The sequence below is a fragment of the Lissotriton vulgaris genome, chromosome 9, assembly GCF_964263255.1.
Source record: "Lissotriton vulgaris chromosome 9, aLisVul1.2, whole genome shotgun sequence".
NCBI classification, from domain to species: domain Eukaryota; kingdom Metazoa; phylum Chordata; class Amphibia; order Caudata; family Salamandridae; genus Lissotriton; species Lissotriton vulgaris.
Genome location: NC_141697.1, coordinates 798,209,452 through 798,227,351, shown reverse-complemented (window position 1 = coordinate 798,227,351; position 17,900 = coordinate 798,209,452).

Genomic DNA, 17,900 nt, shown 5'->3' with positions numbered 1-17,900 from the left:
ACCAGCATGCCTCCTGGCTCTCCTGTGGGGCTCTGAACAAACAATAGGGCTGAAGAACATGTGGGAGCCTCGGGGCTCAAGACACAAAATGCCCCCAGGAGCCTCTCAGGCTCTGATTACACTGTTGCCCCTCACGTTGGAGCCTCTCAGGCTCGGAATAACAAGAGGCCCCTGTCGTTATTGGGGCCCGTGGGCTCTAGACAAGAATGCCCCCGAGACGTGGGAGTCCCCCCTCTGGGGACTCGGAACCAAGGGAAATGCCCAGGAGCCTCTCGGTCTCGAACAACAATACCGCCTACTGGGGGGGAGCGGCCCGCTGCCACCGGGGCCGCTCTACCCTCCTAGATGCCCCCAAATTGCGTCTGAGCCTTGCGGGAGCCTCGCAGGCTCTAAATAACAAATGCCCTCAGCCCTGCAAAACCGGAGCCCCACTCACCGGGACTCCTTGGGCGCCTCCTCACAGTCGGACAGCAGGGCTCGCACCGCGGCTGCGGGAGCCCTGCCTCAGGGATTCCTTTTCTGATGGTCACCACGGGGCTCTCCCTCACTCCTGGGAGCCCCGTGGGAGGCGCCGGCTGCAGGCTTCTTCTTTTGGCAGCGCAGGGCTCTCTTCCAACACCAGAGCCCCGCCTGCACCTTCAGCCGCCCTCTTCTCCTCGTGCCGCAGCTCTTCCGGGGAGGCCACGCTGGGATTGGCTGACCAGCTGCTTCCGGGTTGGGGTGCTTCCGGGTCGCCGTGGGCAGAGCGGCGGCCTGTAGTGATGTTTTCCTTTGTCTCTGGCAATCCGGGGTGGGCACCCGGTAAAAAAGGGAGTCCCTGGCGGGTGAGCACCCGCTAGGGACAGATAAAAAATACACGGTAACAAGGTCCATGGCAGGGTGGGCTCCCGCTAAGGAAATAAACAAGCAAACTTGCGGGGTGACAATCGAATTCCCCCAAGTGCGGCAGGAAATGCGGGGTGGTCACCCGCGCCGCTAACAGGCACCACGAAGAGGGGGAATCCCTAGACAGGCTGCAGCCCAGTGCTGCAGGGTTTACAAATAAAGCGCTCCTCCTGAAAAGTAAGGCGCTTTGCTGTCGGGAGGATAAAGCGCTCCCAGGGCTCTAGGAAACAAAATCACAAGTCCAAGGTCTTTAGGCAGCAGGGGGCGCAAAGGATGGGCCCAGAGGCCAGCTCACAGGGCCCTCCAGGCAGGGAGGCAGTTCCAGTGGAGGTCTTCCTGGCGCCCAGCAGCAGCAGCAGGCCCCCCCCCTCAAAATAGGATCAGGAGAAGAACATTTTCATGGGGTCACAGACCCTTTTTATATACACATTTCCTTTGTCTGTTAGTACAGGGTTAGGGAAAAACAGATGCAACTGGTTTTGGAGCACTCTGTTGTGCTCAGCCCCTCTTCTCATTCACTGGCCAGGCTAGGGTCATCAGTCGCACCACAGGGGGCGGAGCCAGCATTGTATGGGGAAAGCCCAGCCCTATTCGGGTCCCAGGTGCACTCCTCCCTCACATCAATCATGCAGATCTCTCCGCTCACCACCGGGGCAGACCCATCCTGACTCCTGGAGCCAGGCTCACCAGTCAGCTCCAGCCAATCACAAGCCAGACAGCCAATTCACATAAATTACACAGACATGCCAACTTCTAGAAGTGGCACTTTCACACTAGACACAATAACGCCGCACACATCATCGCGCAGCATTTAATCAGACGAGTCCGCACAAACCAAACTCAAGCTTGTACTCCCCACGCATCAGGAACTACCAGGGACACATACATTCCCCATGCATTCCTATGGGAGGGCAGGCCAACCTCACTTACACGCACGTACTTTACCCTGGGACACAGTGGTAAAGTGCGCAGAAGCCAAAAATCACTAGCACCAAGTCACAATTAAAAGCAAAAAGTTTAGGGGTGAACCAGCCAGAAGGGCCAAGTCCAACAAATTCCTAGTGATAATCTTTAGGAGAATAGGATCGGCTTCTCATGGTTACCCCCACCTTTTGCTTCATGTGATACTGTTTTTGACAAGTCTGACTGGGATCCTGCAAATCAGAACCCCAGTCTATCTGCTTTCTCCATAAACAGTTATGTCATGTACTTATGTACACTCCAGATTGGATACTCGGGTACCCTTGTCAGTCCCTAGTATATGGTACCAATGTACCCAGGGCATAGGTACCCCAGAGGCCTCCCATGGGCTGAAGCATGTATTATGCCACCCATGAGAGACCATACAAAATGGAACCAACAGGTCTGCCATTGCACCTGTGTAAGTTGGTGGATGCACCACTTACTTAAGATATAGGTTTACTATATCTAAGGGTCACTACACTTAAAACCTATAAGTCACCCCTATAGGAGGCATTGACAGTCCTGAAGACAGGGTGCTTGGTTCTAAGTAAAAGGGTCCCATTGCATGAGCAGACACCCCTGCAACCTACGGAGTCCATTCTCCCAGGTTGTTAGTGCTGCAGCCATTTACTACATATAGAGTGGCATTATGCGACCGCATGATGACCTACTTTAAAATGGCTGAAAGTAACCCTATCATGTTTGGTGTCACTAGAAACTAGCTTTGTGAGGTCCCTGGTGTACCCAGTACCAGCCTGCTAGTCCCTGGTAGCCCAAAATTGTTGCTGTTGCCCAAAGACACATTTCTGCCCTCCTGCTGCTGAGCCAAGCTCGAGCAGGGGAAGGCAGAACAATAGGCATCCTGTCACAGGGAGGTGTGACCACCTCCCAGATAGGATTTAGTGGATTAGGCCTGGGTGGGTGCGCTTGCTGGAAAAGGACATGGGAGTAACCTCCCCACTGTCCACATCACCCTGGGAGGGTCCCCTGAATCTGTCCAACCCTCTCCAGTGGGTACAAAAGGACTTATCTGGCTGTAGGACCCTAGATTCGGAGAGGACAAGATTCTGAACCAGAAACCACTGAACTTCGACCATCTGGACACTTTGGACTTTGTTTGGGCCCGACTTCTTCACCCTCTCAGTCTGAAGCATCGTCTGTGCCCATGCACCATATAGGCTCAATGCAGGACCTGTAGAGCATCAAGGACAACTGAAGATATCTCCCTTAGAGTGAAGGAGTCACCCCCATGCAATCGCAGGCACCACATCACAACTGACCAGTCTGCTGCTCCTGAGCTCCTCTGGACTCCAAAGGATTTAGCAACACAGGAGGTGGGTTTCTACATCCCTTGAGGTCTGAGCTGCCCTCTCACCAAGTTTAAGGTCAGAATCCCATGTGGGGGCTGCAATACCCTTACTCCTGTGCACCAAGTTCATTTGCAAGTGCAAATGTTTGTTGGTGTTTCCAGAACAAGTGCATTGGGCTCCCAGTAGCCCCAACCTCTGGCACCATTTCCTACAAAGAACTCTGCCCTCCTCGCACTGAGTGCTCTGCGGGCTGTTGCTTTGTGAAACTGCTTGAGGTCCCCTCACAACTCCTGTGCCTCCGGTCTGTGGGTCCCCTTCAGGGTCAACACTACTTTTATTGGGCTCCCCTGGTTGCTCCAGGCCTGCCCTGACTCCCCTGGGTTTGGTGATTCTCCCGGACCTTGCTGCTCCGAACTGTAACCTTCCTTGACCTTCTGCGTGGATTGCCGTTGCCAAGGGTTGTTGGTGCTTGTGAGAAGTTAGCCTGGCATATGATGTCCACTGGTGTTCTAGTAGGCATCTTGTTCCAGTCTAATCAACCCTTATTGATGGTGGTTGTGAAGTCAACCTTATAGAAAGCTATCCTAGGGGTAGCAGTGGCAAGCAGTCTTAAGGCTAATACTTCAGAGAGCGAATTAAGCGAGTTGTTTTACCAATTATAATCCCTTGATTACCAAATGAAAGTACACCACACAAGGTATATATCAAATATATATGTATTTATTTTAAACACAACCCCTCTGCACTCTTTATGAGGTCAGAGGTAAAAGTACAATACAAGTTACTTAATTAGCATACGATAAGGTGCACAGTATACGTTTTGCGCTAGGGGCCTCACAAACCATAAACTAAAATAGTGGTATAAGAATCACGTGAGAAATAGAAAGCAGGCCTGGGGCCTGTGGAAACGCTGGGGCTACTCTAAACAACCAAAGGTTAGAATGTAGGATGCCCACGGGAGACGCGTGCAGTGTCTGAACACAGACGCCGGTTACAATTGACTTTCTATGGGAAACAAACAAGTTACAAATTTACAATTTAAGGACACTTCTAAATGAACTGAGATGGAACCCTTTTAGACTTAGACACTAGGAGGGCCAATACCCTCGAGACTACCAGAGTGCTCGTGTTACCTCACCCACGGATTCCAAATGCATGGGTCTCTTTTGGTGTCGGGTTTGTCGTCGATTTCAATGGAGATCTGCAAAGAAGTGCTGCAGGCGACTAGAGGAAAAGTATCCGGTTGGATCCCAGGGTGGATCGAAGATCTGAAGAACCTTAAAGCAGAGGGGGCAGAGTCTGGGCCACTTGCCAGTGACCAGGGCGGCGATTGAAAGATGCCATCAGATATCGGCTGATTTCAGGTGAAAAGGTGAAGTTTGTCTCTTCAGCCACGAGGACCAGGAGGTGTCGACGACAACCGGGAGCTGGATTCGAGCTGTCTGACAAAGGATCGAGTAACTGCGGTGTCAGTATCCGGATTGGACCCAACAAGCTTTGGCAAACATAACCCATGCAGGATGTCGAGATGGGCTTCAGTGCAGACCAGCAAGGTCTGTGGAACTTCTCCTTTGCAGTGAAGTTGTAGCAAGCATGGAGCAACCAGGAAAGACAGTTTTAATAGAGGATTGTCTTCTTGGGGGCTCACTAGCCAACAGACTAGGAACTGAAAGACGCGTTGAGTGGAAATGCACAAAGCGAGCCCACGGGCCACTCGTGGAGTGTGGAGCTCTGAGCTTTGGTGCAAAAGGTGCTCAGGTCTGGGGCTTCAAGCACCCCAGTACACAACTTTGGGATACCTCGGGAAGTTGATGCAGGTAGCAAAATGCAGGATGTCTAGGAGTTCCGGTCCCACATCTCCCGTGTCCGCCACGGGTCTCAGCTTTGCTGTGAGCGAAGGTTGGGTCAGAGATGTCTGAAAGTCCATGTCCTGTGTCGCAGATTCTTCGGTATCCGGCGGGAGCCTCGAAAATTCAGACTGGCAAAGATGCTTTTGGTGCCTGTTTGAACAGGGTGGTCACTCCTTGACCACAAGTGAGATGTCTTCCGTCTTCCAGTTGAAATGGAATGTTGAAGGTCCAGGATATATGTTTCAGAGTTTCGTCCAGGGTAATCTAAAGTCCTAGGGACTGGGATCCTATACTTATACTAAGTTTAGGGGTTGGACTAACTTTAAGGTCCTTCCTATGGGTGGACCTGGGGTGGGGGTGGTTACACCCCTTCCCATGTGTCCAGTTTTGCGCCAGAGTTGGGGCTGAGTGCCCCAGAAACCGGTTTGAACTGGGAAATGCATGGAGCACCTAGTGGGCCCCAAGCATTGTCTGGAAAGCATTCACTGAATGGAGCCCTCCCTGCCCCAATACACAAACAGCCTGTCTGGGGAGGTGCCAGTTCCTCCCTGGGCAGGAAACCTATTGTTCAGGCCTCCCTTGCCGGAGTTTCGTCCAGCAGCAGGAGGGCAGACTTGTGTCTGTGGCAGCAGCATCCACTTTGTGATGCTGAGACTCTGTTTAACTTTAACCAGGTAAACCAGTAACTACATGTCTTCTCCCTCTAGAAGGGTGGAATGCTACCCCCGCCGCCAGGAGTGGCAGGGGGGGGTAGTAATCCAAAGTGTTTGACACCTTACACAACATGTTTTAATAAAGCCAAACCAAAGTTAGCATTAACCGCGAGGATGATAATGCACTTCAGAGTATATGGTATGACTATATCATGGAACATCTATAAGGAGATGGTACCGAAAGCTGCAGAGGGGCTCAGCTCATGCTAGGGCACACTCTCACATAAACCAAGCACTCTGCCTCCAGGATTGTTAAGGCCTGCTATAGGAGTGACTTATAGTTGCATATGTGTCTATTGGTATATATAGATATAGGTATACTATATCTAAGTAAGGGGTGATTACACCACCTTACCCAGGCTGTGTGAACAGACCTGTGGTGTCAGTTTGGAAAGCGAACCAGGGGTGGCACAATACATGCTGCAGCCCCTAGTAAGTCTAGGGTGTGCATATGCCCTGGGTACCTATGGTACACTATACAGGGGCTCACAAGGGTGACGCAGTAACCAATCTGGTATGTACCTAAAGTACATGATATCAACTTAGAGAGAGAACAGCTGGGCTGTGGGCCTGATTAGCAGGTCCACAGCCACACTAAAGTCGAAAAACCAGAGAATCACAGCAAAAAGTGGGGGTAACCATAGGGAGCAGACCCTACTCTTCTACACAACCACCCCCTCCCCAACGCAGGGACATTAAACTAACCTTGACCAGTTGAGTCTTCATGTTCTAAGTGGAAAGTTCTGGAGAGTCCATCTGCATTGGCATGGTTACTCCCAGGTCTGTGTTCTACTGTATAGTCCATCCCCTGTAGGGAAATGGACCACCTGAGCAGTTTGGGATGTTCACCCTTCATCTGTTTTAGCCACAAGAGGGGCTTATGGTCGGTCTGAACTGTGAAGTGAGTACCAAACAAGTATGGCCTCAGCTTCTTCAGGGCCCAAACCACAGCAAAAGCCTCCCTCTCAATAGCTGACCAACGTTTCTCTTTAGGTGTTAGCCTTCTGCCAATAAAAGCTTCTGGCTGGTCTTGACCTTCATCATTCAATTGTGGTAGTACAGCCCCTACCCCCAACTCAGAAGCATATGTCTGGACAATGAATTATTTGGAGTAGTTTGGACTTTGCAGAATGGGAGCAGTGCACATGGCCTGCTTCAGATCATCAAATGCATTTGGACAGCTGACTGTCCACTGAACTTTCTTGGGCATTCTTTTATAAGTTAAGTCATTCAGGGGTTTCACAATGGAACCATACCCCTTGACAAATCTCCTGTAGTACCTAGCCAGGCCGAAGAAAGCTCTGACCTGAGTCTGGGTGGTTGGAGCAACCCAGTCTATTATGGTCTGGAATTTGTTCTGTAATGGCTGAACCTGGCCTCCACCTACAAGGTGGCCCAGGTACACCACCTGGCTGTGCCCCAAATGGCACTTGGTAGCCTTGATAGTTAGGCCTACCTTATGCAGGGCCTCCAAAACATTTTTCAGATGGATCAGGTGATATTCCCAAGTGGCACTAAAGACAGCAATATATTCAAGATAAGCTGCACAGTAGTCATCTAGGCCTAGGAGGACTTTGTTTACCAACCTTTGAAAATATGGCAGGTGCATTTTTCAGACCAAAGGGCATCACCACAAATTGATAATGCCTACTAGAGGTTGAAAATTGTGTTTTTGGCTTGGCCTCCTCAGCTAACCTGATTTTCCAGTAGCCAGCTGTCAGATCAAATGTGCTCAGATATTTGGCTGAGGCCAACTTATCTATGAGCTCATCTGCTCTAGGGATTGGATGGGCATCTGTCTTAGTGACAGCATTGAGACCTCTGTATTCTACACAAAACCTCATCTCTCTTTTGCCACCCTGGGTGTGAGGTTTTGGCACCAGAACAACTGGACTAGCCCAAGTGCTATCTGAAGGTTCAATTACTCCCAATTCAAACATTTTCTGGACTTCTGTCCTGATACAGTCCCTGACATGATCAGGTTGCCTGTAAATCTTATTTTTAACAGGCATACTGTCCCCAGTGTCTACTTCATGAGTGCACCAGGTAGTCTGACTTGGAGTCAGTGAAAACATATGTCTGTATGCCCGCAGAACTTGTCTGCAGTCACTCTGCTGCTGGTCAGTGAGGCTGCCTGCCAAGGCTACACCATCAACTGATCCATCTTCAGGGTTCTGAGGGATCAGGTCTGGTAGAGGGTCACTCTCTTCCTCCTGTCCTTCATCAGTAGCCTTGAGCAAGCCCATGTCTGCCCTGTCAACATATGGTTTCAGTCTGTTGACATGAAGCACCCTGTGGGGGCTCCTGGGAGTTCCAAGATCAACCAAATAGGTTACTTCTCCCTTCTGTTCAACAATAGTGTGGGGTCCACTCCACTTGTCTTGGAGAGCTGCTGGGGGCACTGGCTCCAACAACCACACTTTCTGTCCTGGCTGGTAAACAGTCAGTACAGCCTTTTGGTCATGCCAGGCCTTTTACAATTCCTGACTTGCCTCATGGTTTTTGGATGCCTTTTTCATACACTCAGCCATCCGGGAGCAGATACCAAGCACATAGTCCACAATGTCTTGCTTGGGAAGTTTGAGAGGTAACTCCCATCCTTCCTTTACCAGACAAAGGGGTCCTCTTATAGGATGCCCAAACAAAAGTTCAAAAGGGCTGTAGCCAACCCCCTTCTGTGGGAGCTCTCTATAAGCAAACAAAAGGCAGGGTAGCAGGTTTTATCCCATCTCCGCCTGAGCTTTTCTGGGAGACCCTAGATCATGTCCTTTAAGGTCTTGTTGAATCTTTCAACTAGAACCTTGCACTCTGGGTGATAGGGTGTGATGAACTTATAGTTCACTCCACACTCCTTCCACATTGCAGTCAAGTAACTAGAAATGAAGTTTTCACCTCTATCTGATACAACCTCCTTAGGGAAACCCACTCTTGAGAAAACTCCCCGGAGGGCTCTTGCCATAACAGGTGCTGTAGTGGTCGTAAGGGGAATAGCTTCTGGGTATCTGGTGGCATGATCCACTACCACCAGAACAAACCTGTGCCCAGAGGCTGTTTGGGGATCCATTGGTCCAACAATGTCTATCCCAACTCTTTCAATGGGAACCCCCACCACAGGTAGTGGTATAAGGGGGGCCTTTGTCGTGCCACCTGCTTTGCCACTGGCTTGGCAGGTTACATAGGAGCGACAAAACTCCTTGGTGTTTTCTGACATGTGAAACCAGTGAAAATGTGGAACAAGCATGTCCCAAATTTTGTTCTGGCCAAGATGTCCTGCAAGGGGAATATCATGGGCTAGTGTCAAAAGGAAGCCCCTGAATGCCAAAGGTATGACCAACCTCCTGGACGCACCAGGCTTGGGGTCTCTACCCTCAGAATACAGGAGCCCTTAATTCCAGTAAACCGTATGGGTTCCACTAGCATTCCCTGCAGCCTCAACAGCTTGCTGTCTGAGGGGTTCAAGAGAAGGGCAGTCTAACTGCACCTGCCTCAGATCTGCCCTAGAAGGTCCCCCTGTCCCAAGAAACTCAACCTGATCAGGCTCAAGCTCTTCTAGGACAGTTCCTCCTTGGGGCTCACAATCAGCTTCTTCAGAAGGCTGATCCTTATCCTGAGGCAGGGGGAAGGCACAGCCTTAACCCTACTGCTCCTTTTCCTGGAAGGCAACTGGTCCATTATTCCAGAATCCAGTGCCTGTTCAGTGTTGCAATTTTTGACCTGTGACCTGGTCACATCAAGAACATGTGCTGATATGCCCAACATTTCTGCATGTGTCCTAAACTCCACGTCAGTCCAAGCTGAAGTCTCTAGGTCATTGCCAAGCAAACATTCTACAGGGAGGTCTGAGCTAACAACAAGATCGAGAAAATTTGCCAAGACATATCTGAGCAGAACGAGGGAAATACGTCCCAGATCACAGCTGTCAGCCCTAGCCCCATGAGTATCCCGCCGGTCACATATGCCCCCCTGGACGAATGGCCAGACCTTAATCTGTCTGCTCTATCAGCACATCTGGCTAAGATCAAATCAGGCTCACCTAATGACCCTCTCCCTGTTTCTGTCCTCAAACTTCTGGATGAGCCTCAGCTCGCCAGGATTTGCTCTACGCTCAATGTCTCACTACATCTGGCCAGTGTTCCTGCGTGTTGGAAACACGCCATGGTTTCTCCTTTGTTAAAGAAACCTATGGCAGATCCTAAAATCCCTGCTAACTTTAGGCCGATTTCTTTACTACCTGTATTTTCCAAGGTAATGGAACGATACATCTACCAGCATTTAGCCCAGTTCATTTCAACAAACAATCTGTTACATTACTCCCAGTCAGGGTTTCGCCCAGGATTCTCAACGGAGACTACACTTTTGGGAGTCATGGAGAATCTTCGCCTCATGCTCGACAGAGGGGACACTGCCGCACTGATTCTATTAGATCTCAGTGCGGCCTTTGATACCATCTTCCACGCCATCTTACTCAGAGCATTGGACTCTCTAGGCATTGGTGGCAAAGCCCTGAAATGGCTGGAATCTTTCCTGGCCGATAGGACCTTCCAAGTCTTTTCCCAGTCCTCGACATCTAAGATCCATGCCTCTCCCTTTGGAGTGCCCCAGGGTTCAATCCTTAGCCCTCTTCTTTTTAATCTATATGTTACCCCGCTGGCCTATATCGCGGAGCATGCAGGGCTCACGCTGTTTACTTATGCGGACGATTCGGAGATTGTCTTTTCCCTTTCACAATCGGATCGGTCACCCACCTCCCTCCTTCAGTCGGGACTTAGTGAAATAGCCACATGGATGAACCAACATTTGCTCAAGTTAAATGGGGGGGAAACGGAGATTCTCATCCTTGGGAACAAGCATGATCTGTGGTGCTCCAAGCATTGGCCGACTGTAATGGGCCCCATTCCACCTGCATCTACGCACGTCCGCAACCTGGGGGTGACCATAGATCAGGGGCCTACAATGCAGAAACAAGTGATGAAAGTGGCGGCCACTTGTTTTGCCATCTTGCGCTGGCTGAGGAAGCTTTTGTGGATGCTGCCTGCCGATACACAGAGGTTGGTGGTGAACGCCTTGGTGACCTCCTGGTTGGATTACGGCAATGTACTCTACCTGGGGGCTACCAAGGCGATCACCAGGTGCCTCCAAATGGTCCAGAACGCCGCGGCGCGATTACTTTGCAGCTGCAAAAGAAACAAACCTATTTCAGGACGTCTTAGGGAACTTCACTGGCTCAGAGTGGAGAGCCGGGCGAAGTTCAAAGCTCTAAGCTATATGTATAAAAATAAAGCAGGCACGGCTCCAAAATATTTGAAATCACTGGTTAAGACATACTCCCCAATATGCACACTGCGGTCGTCCACCCAAGAACTTTTCTGTGTGCCCAAGGTCAGACTCGCAAGAATGGGCGGGAGGTCCTTTGCCTTTTTGGGTCCTAGGCTCTGGAACTCCCTCCCGTTGGCCATTCGCGCCGAGAGCTGCTATGGCCGCTTCCGAAAAGCAGTTAAAACCTGGTTGTCTAACCAATAACCCATGATTCATTGGTCTGTGGCTCTTGTCTCCGTTAGCGCCGGGAAACCCTACCTGGGTAGCTGTCGCGCTTTATAAACTGAATAAATGAATAAATAAACAACCTTCTTAAGGCCAGTTAACCCTCTACAGGAGAAGTTCACAAATGCCATACTGCGTGCAGTAGTGACATTGCTAGCATTGGTCACTAGATGAGTTTCACCTAGTATGATCTTTTCAGGGTCCACAAAGTCAGGTATCACCATTGTGACAGTAGCCCCTGTGTTCCTGTAGGCCTGAGCCTCTTTTTCATTGACTAAAGGAGTTTGTCTGTACTTGCCCAAGCTATTGGGACTCACAGGGAGGGACATATGCATGCCTCCATCACAGATCAAAACAGCTTGAGTTGGTACTCTGACTAGGCCAGAGCCCACCTCAGTTCCCAGGGTTCACCCTACTACATCCTTCTTTTCAGAACCACCACGTGTAGCTGCACTAGGGGGAACAGTTGCCTTAGGGGCAATGGTGGCTGGAGCTGTCTCTTTTTTGGTGCAATCACTTTTCCAGTGAGTATTACTTTTACAAACGTTGCACCATGGTGTCTTTGGACCTTCTTTCATTTTAGATTGTTGGTAACTCCCCCCCCCCCTCATTAGAAGCTTTTTCCGGACCTTGAGAAGACTTCTGGTCTTTTGCTTACTCCCCACCCTTTTTTGTCTTACTTAATCTGGTCACCACCTTGATTCTGTACCTTCTGCTTCACCCTGGTTCAGACCCATTTGTCTGCCCTCTAACCCAATTCTTGTGGAGAGGTCAAATCAGAGTCAACCAGGTGTTGATGCAATAACTGGTCCTGACAATTATTAGGAATCTGTTCTCTCATGATAAGGTTATACTATCCTGTATAGTCACTTACTTTACTGCCCAGTAACCAACCTTCCAGAGCCTTAGTAGCACAATCTACAAAATCTGTCAAGTCCAGAGTCTGTGTCTTCTGGGTATCTCTGAACAGCAACCTATACTGCTCAGTGGTTAGGCCAAACCCAGAGATCAGAGCACCCTTCAGGACATTGTAGTTGTCAGCATCCTTTTATCTAACAGTGAGGAGCTTGTCTTTTCCTTTGTCTGCAAAGGAGAGCCACAAGAGTGCTGCCCACTGACTCTGGGCCACCTGCTGTACTTGTACTTTGCAGGCCCTCTCCAAATCAGTTATTCACTTGTGGATGTCATCCCCAATCTGATAAGGAGGGAAAATCTTGTTTAGGTTTCTATGGTCATAAGACCTATCCCTACCACTAGGGATTATGCTATGAGGTGTTGGGTGGTTGGACTCTGTCCTTGCCTTAATTTTCCTGTGACACATAATCCTCTCAAATCTTGGAATCAAAAGGTGTCTTACTTAGATGTCTGCACTTGGCTGACATCTGGCAGAGAGGCACTACCTCCTGCCCTTAAGGCCATAACTAGTGAGGTGTGGTGTATGCACTACCTACACTATTTGTTTTCCTACTAGAACCTCTCTAGAAGTTGTAGTCAGGGTGTGCTAAGCCCTTACCACCGACAACTGCTAAGTTCAGTAGAACTTATGTATTATAAGTTTTTATTCATATGTACCTACAGGTACCTTGATGTGATTTTTCAAATGATATTCTAAAGATTATTTTGTAAAACAATGCAAGCTCTTATCCCATCCGCTGCACACTAATGTGAGATGTTAGCCTGGCATATGATGTCCACTAGTTCTAGTGGGCACCTTGCACCAGTCTAATCGACCCTTATTGATGGTGGTTGTAAAGTCAACCTTATAGAAAGCTATCCTAGGGGTAGCAGTGGCGAGAAGACTTCAGGCTAAGACTTCAGAGAGCGAATTAAGCGAGTTGTTTTACCAATTATAATCCCTTGAGTACCAAATGAAAGCACACCACACAAGGTATATATCAAATACATATGTATTTATTTTAAACACAACCCCTCTGCACTCTTTATGAGGTCAGAGGTAAAAATACAATACAAGTTACTTAATTAGTATACGATAAATTGCACAGTATATGTTTTGGCCTAGGGGCCTCACAAACCATATACTAAAATAGTGGTATAAGAACCACATGAGAATTAGAAAGCAGGCCTGGGGCCAGTGGAATCGCTGGGGCTACTCTAAACAACCAAAGGTTAGGGTGTAGGAGGCCCACAGGAGACGCGGGCAATGTCTGAACACAGCCGTGGGTTACCATTTACTTTTTATGGGAAACAAGCAAGTTACACATTTACAATTTAAGGACACTTCTAAATGAACTACGATGGAACCCTTTTAGACTTAGACACTAGTAGGGCCAACACCCTCGAGACTACCAGAGTACTCATGTTACCTCACCCACGGAAGCCGGTGCATAGGTCTCTTTGGGTGTCGGGTTTCGTTGTCGATTTCAATGGAGATCTGCAAAGAAGTGCTGCAGGCGACTAGAGGAAAAGTGTCCGGTGGATCCAAGGGTGGATCAAAGATCTGAAGAACCTGAAAGCAGAGGGAACAGAGTCTGGGCCACTTGCCAGTGACCAGGGCAGCAATAGAAAGATGCCAACAGATGTCGGCTGATTTCAGGTGAAAAGGTGCAGTTTGTCTCTTCAGCCACAAGGACCAGGAGGTGTCTATGATGACCAGGATCAGGATTCAAGCTGTCCCTTAAAGAATCTAGTTGACTGCCGTGTTGGCATCTGGATTGGACCCAACAAGCCTTGGCAAACGCAACCCACGCATGATGTCAAGATGGGCTTCAGTGCAGACCAGCAAGGTCTGTGGAACTTCTCCTTTGCAGAGAAGTTGGAGTAAGCCTGGTGCAACCAGGAAAACCAGTTTTAATAAAGGATTGTTTTCCTGGGGGCTCACTAGCCAACGGACTAGGAACCGCAAAGACACGTTGAGAGGCAAAGCACAAAGCAAGCCCACGGGCCACTTGTGGAGTGTGGAGCTCTGAGCTTCGGTGCAAAACATGCTCGGGTCTTGGGCTTCAAGCATCCCAATGCACAACTTCAGGATACCTCGGAAAATTGATGCAGGTAGGAAAATGCAGAATGTCGAGGTGATCTGGTCCCACGTCTCTCGTGTCTGCCACGGGTCTCAGCATTGCTGTGAGCGAAGGTCAGGGTTCAGAGATGTCTGAATGTCCATCTCCTGTGTCGCAGATACTTTGGGATCCTGCAGGAGCCTCGAAAATGCAGACTGGCAAAGATGCTTTCGGTGCCTGTTTGAACAGGGTGGTCACTCCTTGACCACAAGGGAGATGTCTTCTGCCTTCCAGTCAAAATGGAATGCCGAAGGTCCAGGATATATGTTTCAGAGTTTCATCCAGGGTAATCTAAAGTCCTAGGGACTGGGATCCTATACTTATACTAAGTTTAGGGGTTGGACTAACTTTAAGGTCCCTCCTGTGGGTAGACCTGAGGTGGGGGTGGTTACACCCCTTCACCTTTGTCCAGTTTTGCGCCAGAGCTGGGGCTGAGTGCCCCAGCAACCGGTTTGAACTGGGAAATGCATGGAGCACCTAGTGTGACCCAGGCAGTGTCTGAAAAGCATTCACTGAATGCAGCCCTCCCTGCCCCAATACACAAACAGCCTGTTTGGGGAGCTGCCAGCACCTCCCTGGGCAGGAAACCTATTGTTCAGGCCTTCCTTGCCAGAGTTGTATCCAGCAGCAGAAGGGTAGACTCCTGTCTGTGGCAGCAGCATCCATTTTGTGATGCTGAGGCTCTGTTTAACTTTAACCGGGTAAACCAGTAACTACATGTCTCCTCCCTCTAGAAGGGTGGAATGCTACCCCCGCCACCAGGACTGGCAGTGGGGGGGGGGGGGGGTAGTATTCCAAAGTGTTTGACACCTTACACAACATGTTTTGATAAAGCCAAACCAAAGTTAGTATTAATTGCGAGGATTATAATACACTTAAGAGTATATGGTATGGGTATATCATAGAACAGCTATAAGGAGATGGTTCCAAAAGCTGCCGAGGGGCTCACCTCATGCTAGGGCACCCTCTCACATAAAAACAAGCACTCTGTCTCCAGGATTGTTAAGGCTTGCCTCAGGAGTGACTTATAGGTGTATATGTGTCTATAGGTATATATAGATATGGGTATACTATATCTAAGGAAGGGGTGATTACACACCTTACCCAGGCTGTGTGAACAGACCTGTGGTGTCAGTTTGGAATGCAAACCACGGGTGGCACAATACATGCTGCAACCACTGGTAGGCCTAGGGTGCACCTATGCCCTGGGTAATTATGGTACACTATACAGGGGCTCACACAAGGGTGACCCGGTAACCAATCTGGTATGTAACTAATGTACATGGTATCAATTTAGAGCAGGAACAGCTAGACTGTGGGCCTGATTAGCAGGTCCACAGCCACACTAAAGTCGAAAAACCAGAGAATCACAGCAAAAAGTGGGGGCAACCATGGGAAGCAGACCCTACTCTCCTACAGTGCTCCCGACGGACACCAACCCCTCAGCACTTGACATCCTTTGTGGGACAGCTCGCATCCAGCTCCTTGTTGTCCTCGATATCTCCCGGTCCCTGTGGCTGCAGAGTCAAGAACCCCCTCAATGCACCTGAAGCACCTGACATTGGTGGACATGCATCTACCGAGCCCCTGGTCACTCCTGAGTGACCAGGACTCTGTCCCATCTGCTTTCAGGTACTCTTCATCAACAATCCACCTTTGGAACCCAACGGACACTTTTCTTCCTTCCAGCAGCAGCTCTTCTTCGAAGTCTTTAACTGGGTTCGACTGCGGTTTCCGACGCCACTTCAGACCTATGCACCCAGCTACCCTGGGATGGGTAACTGTGGTACCTTGGTATCCACGAGTGGGGTGGCTCCTAAGTTCCACATGGTTTCTTCGAAGTCCAGTAGGAAGGGTCCTTAAACCTGAAAACTGCAACCGCGACTCTCCAATAGAATTGTACGGAGCACGCAGCAGTGTTCCCACACTGCACCCGTCCTCCGTGGGGTCCCTACATACTCAACTTGGGTGGTTCCCTGAGGTACCAGCAATTCTACACCCTCTAGACACTGTCTTGACTCAAGTCATTGTTCTTATACCACTATTTTAGTATATGGTTTGGTCTCCCCCTGGAGCCCACTGTGTATTAGTGCTATTTACTATTGTTTCTGTGCTACAGTATTGTGTGCTTTGTGATTATCTGTGTATAGCAGATACTTTATCATACCAGAGAGTGGTATAATAATAAATACATATTTTTATAACTACTGTGTGGTTCTCCTTTCATTTAACCAATACTATAAGGTTGCATTCTGGTAAAACAAGCTGCTTAACATTCCTTCAAAACTAAACCTGAAGGCTGCTCTCCACAGCTACCACTTCGATAGCTTTCTAAGGTTATCTTTGACCTCTTAAATCACCATAAGGGTTGTTTGGACTGGTACAGGGTGCCCACTTTAATTGATGGACAGCATATACCAGGCCAACTTCTCACATAATCACTTTGTTGTCTTCTAGCGGCTTTGATCAGCTGCCTTGCCTCTTCATAGTCCCCAAGAATCAGTAGTGGGAGGTGGACTGGATCAATTTGAATCTTGTGCACAACCTCCTGCAACGCGAATGCACAGTTCTCGGTCTCTAAAGCCAATTCATCTATGCAGGTCCAATCAGTATTTGACAGACCGATTTGGATTCAGTCGGAACCATCAGCTCTGCTACCAGATCTGTGAATGAACAAACCCACCTCTCTCTCTTACCCCAGTGCAAGCTGATTTTCTCAAACCAGAAGCGGTGCAGTCACTGTACAGAAATTGGTGCTCCCAGATGGGGCCTCTTATTATGGAAACTCAATAGTGTCTTGTCTCTTAATCACATTGGTGTCTTTAAGAACAACAGATATGATGTCTTAAGTTTAAAGATTTACTTTAAAAATATTTAAATTACAAAGCCCAAATTGCAGGTAATCAAATAGAAATTCAGTCAAAGTACCAAAACCAAAATACAGAAACGTATGAACTCAGAACAAATAAGAGACAAAACTGACAGAGATTTGCCTTCTAGGATTGATGAAAGGACTCCCTAGATACATTTACTTACACTGAAATATCACCCACTTCTATAGAATTTGAAACAAAAGTTCAGTAGTACATGGTTCTCCGGCTCATGACCAGCAGAAATCAAGAAAAAAAGACTCATTTGCAACAGAATACATTTGCAGATTTTCTCACTATTGCACTACATAGGATTTTGTGCTGAGAGCGTCGGGGACATGGAGACACAACCGTTAAATAGTATGTTATTCAGTCTGGGAGTACTAAACTCAGCCTTGAGAAAATTACATTAAAATCCGAATATTCAGCAAAGCGTTTAGCTTGCTCAGTGGAGCCTAGTAATTCTTTATTCTGGCAGAGAATGTAATGCCAAAGTTAATCACGAGGTACAGGATAACATCATGGTGAAGATGAGTGACAGAGGCTAATTTAACCCTGTTCACTTATATCATAATTCCTGAGGATACCAATATTACATTTCTGCAAATCAAAGTTCTCAGAAGTGAGAAGAAAAGAGGAAGTTTGGTAGCTCATTGAGGGGCTTAAAGGTGAGAGGAAGAGGGAGTTGGCTTCAGATCCTGGTCTTTATAGAGAATTAAAAACATGGCTGTTCTCTAATGAAATGAATTAG